This window comes from Gavialis gangeticus, unplaced genomic scaffold (genome assembly GCF_001723915.1).
Source record: "Gavialis gangeticus isolate Ggan-Ray unplaced genomic scaffold, GavGan_comp1, whole genome shotgun sequence".
Taxonomy (NCBI): domain Eukaryota; kingdom Metazoa; phylum Chordata; order Crocodylia; family Gavialidae; genus Gavialis; species Gavialis gangeticus.
The window spans coordinates 41,315,930-41,320,083 of NW_017729022.1; positions in this window are offsets into that span (position 1 = coordinate 41,315,930).

The following is a 4,154-nucleotide window of genomic DNA, read 5'->3' on the forward strand; positions in this document are numbered from 1 at the left end:
AAGAAGGCTGAGTCCAAGAACACAGAAAGAGACTGCATGTATGACCAGGGGTTCTGAGGGCCCCAAGAGGGGACTGGATGTGAGAACGGAGAACCCAAGAACCCAGGAAGCAGCTGCTTGTATGAACTTAGGATACTGGAGCCCAGGGGTGGGCTGTGCAGATGACCTGGGGCCCAAGAGTCCAGAGAGAGGGGCTGAAAGTAGTGAGGAGTCCAGAAAGGGCCTAAGTAGAAAGTACAACAGATGACATCATGGAATGATAACACCTGCAAGGCTTGGGGTATGGTGCAGGGGAGGAATAGAATAATGCAATTAAATGCAAAGGCTACAGGTGCCCTCCAGAGGCACAGGAAGGCTAAGAAGGCCTATTGATCCTGAGGGCTGAGTTGAGACAAGTGGGGTCCAAGAGGGACCTGGTGGTGATTTGTACTGATGCTGGTTCACTCTAAAATCTGTGGCCAGCCTCCTTTATTTAATCTTTAAATAAGGACAAGGTGTAGCAGCTGAGTGACTAGGGGAGGTTTACCCTAGTGACTGAGCCGGGCAGGGGCAACATAGCCATCAGGGGGCATCATGGCTGCACCTGTGGTGTGGACCTGCCACATTTTGGTGCATTGTCCAGGAAGAAACCAAGTGTGGGGAAGACCCCATGATCCTAAGTAGGGAAGCAAACCCTTGGGCCAAGATAGAAATCCCAAGAATCTTATTTGTATAGGAGCAGTGCCAGGGCCAGAGAAGACCACTGCAGGAGGCAGAAGGGACTAGGGGAGCCCAAGAGCATTGACAGACCTGAGGAATGGGGCCAAGGTATAGGGAGATGAAAGGTCTAGAAGGAACCATGGCCAAAAACTGATGGGGAGACAGATTAAGGCCCAGACAGGGGAGCTTGTCCCTGTGGGGAAGTTGTAACAGTAAGAAGGAGGGCTGAAGAAGCTATGGCAGAGACAGAGGAAACAGAGGAGTTGAAACATGAGATACTCAGCTGGCAGTTGCAATCAAAGGAAGTGGAGGAGAAAGCAGCCCAGCTGCAATGGGGGCTGGATGTAGAAAAATCCAGATGCAAGCAAGCTGAAGCCAAGGTGGCTGTCCTGGAAATATCACAAACTGGGAAGAAAAAGGGGCGCTCAAAGAAGTCTGATGCCTAATTACAGCTGAGGCTGAAAAGACTAAAGCATGCAAGTGGCTCATCATGACACAGGCAGAAATGAGCAAAAAGCATGAGAAGGAAATGCTGCAGAAGGAAATGCCTACACTACGCACAAACTTGATAGAGGCCCATATAGCCCAGACAGATGAGATGCCTGCTCTTGAACAACTGGTAAAAAATCAAAGCTACACAATAGAGGCCTTAGGGAGGTGACTGGCATGTCAGGATAACCTAACAGAGGAGTTGTATGAAGAGCTAGAGGGCTGGCAACAGAGGTATTCCCACTTGGAGGAAGAGGTGAAGGTGCTACAACAGGCATTAGCTACAGCCCAGGCACAGTCCATACAAATGAGTAGGGTAATAGCAGTAGAAATCAAAAAAGCCAACAAGCAGCAAGTAGGGATCAATGAACTTCTGAACAAGCTACCTTCCTTGGAAGCAGAGTTGGAACATCAGACAGGGGAGCATGACACACTGAAGGCCCAACTGCAAGATGTGAAGTCTGAAAACATACAACATGGAGGAAAAGATACAATCCCTGAAGACACTCCTGGAAGCAGGCAAAGTGAGAGAAGTAGTAAGAGGCACAGACATCTGTTCAGGACATCTGTGCCTTTGCTAGATATCAGCCAAACTCTGTGCTTTTGCTGGCTGGATGCCAGTAAAGCACACCTATATTAGACATAATATGTAGCAGTGAAGGGATGCTTCCCGACATTTACACTGGAGGAAGTGGTTTCCAAAAGCCTTAGAGAATGTATGAGGGAGTATCAGTGGTTAAAGATGACATATGCCAGTTTCTATGGAAACTATGCATGCATTTATTAAACTGTTTGGGAATTTATCATGTCCTCTGCCCCAGCAGAAGCATGGTTCCAAGGATTCAAATTACACTTTTATTTTTGCGGGGGTCTGCGGCAGGGGCAGCTAGAAGAAGCCACTACCACTGTCGCTGCTGCTGTTGCTGCCGCCACCACCTGAGCTGCTTAGAATGGCTCAGGTTGGGCCAGGGGCTGATCGGCCTATTAGGCAGCTCTCATCTCTTATGGTGGCGGCTCTCGTTTCTTATGGGGGAGCTTAGCCCTCCACAGGCTCCCCCATAATTCAAACCCTCATGGCACCCTGTAAAGCAAAGGTGGGTGGTTTTTAAATCAGTTTATCTGATATTTAGGGATACCATTTTCCATCTTAATAATAAGCCCCTTATCCTTCCTTTGTTACTCATTTGATAACCTTCCACGGGCAAAATCTATTACAAATATAGGACTTCAACAGAATAAAAATACCAAGTAAAATAAATTCCCATTTATGTGTAAAGTTGCAGGCTCCCTGTTCAAAAAAATACTGTATGGAATACAGGTTGCTATAAATCCCTGCCTTTTATATGAAATACATGAGAATGAAAAGAGAGGTTGAGTATTGTTAAGACAGAACTTAGATGCGCCTTAGAGCACACTGACAAGTTCTTCATCATTCAAGATCAGGCTTGAAGCTATTACTATTGTGAATATTTTTTTTTCAGGAAAAATATCCTATATAGCCACAATAAAATGACCTGAAAAAGCAAAGTGTGATTTTGTGCTGTATACAGAATGGAAGGTGACAGATCAACATCAGCCTCAGGAGGGAGCAACCTTATAATATCCAGAGCCAAACTGATTGGCTGAATGACAGATAAATTATATTACACACATGCACAAATATGTGCACATGCCAGGGCATCCCTAGTGGAATATCCTAGGTCTTCTTAAAAGTGGATAACCACATACTGGTGAATAATACCCTGGCAAGATGAAAAAATGCTGTAGAAGGAACATAAAAAAGATGAGTTACCTTTCCTTGTGCATAGAGAAACTATAAAAAATCAATGATTAAGTGTTAATCTATCAGGTTCATATCTATCCAAGTGGCTACAAAACCAAAAATCCTCTTAATATTCAATTAAGAACTTCATCACTGCAGTTCTTACTTGGTTCATTAAGAAACTGAAGCTTCTACAAAAAATGGAGAATATTAAAAACCCCACTATTGGAAACATATCAACATTGCATAGGAAGACTGGAAGTGATGGAAAAGATGCCTATGAGGATTGGAGGGGAACTATTGGGAAATTTGGGTGGACTGAAATTAGTGAGTGTGGTTTAAAAATTCTTGAGTTACTTATTTGAATTCTTAATTATTTGAATAGGCCTATTCTTAGCACCCTATATCCCACAAACTGCCCTTATAATGAATGGGGAGGTCAATATACTAGTCAGATAAATAGTATCCTTTATGGTTAAACAGCGGCAAAACTCTATAAAGACTCCTGTCTCTCCTGGAGCAGATATTAGAATTGTTCCTGCTCTGCTGATAATATTTAAATTAAAATTGAAGAAACAGCTTAAAGGATCAAATGCCAGAAATAAGTTTGTATTTAAGCTTTCAGATCCAGAGGTCAAAGAAGAAGGCAGAGTGCAAGAAAATGTTGCTCCCCTTATCCTTCTAAATAGCAATGGATTATTGAAGATATACCACTTTTCTGCAATCAGTGCATAAACAACAGAAGGAAAACAGGAGTTAAAGAAATGCTAAGAAGAAGATCAAAGGTCAGACAGACAAAGAACAACTAGATGCATAATCAATGCCAGTATATCCAAGAAAAATACCTAAAAAAACACTAGGCAAATCTTTGAAGTTATAAAAGATTTGAAAAAATGAATAAGTAATCAAATACCTGGACCATCAATAATTAAGAACAAGGATGGACAACTTCTTACTGGGACTAAAGTAGTCATCATGAGATGGAAATAACATTTTACAGAATTATACACATAATACTGATCCAATCAGCTCACCAAACTTACCAACAGCAATCATGGATAAAGAGGAAGATGCTCCACCTGCCCTCAGGAATGAAAATTGGCAACAATTAAAAGCCTAAAAAGAGACTGAGGAATAGGACAAGGCCATAATAAAACCAAGCAGACTTGGAGTTTGCAAAGACTTTGTGAAAAACAAAAACAAA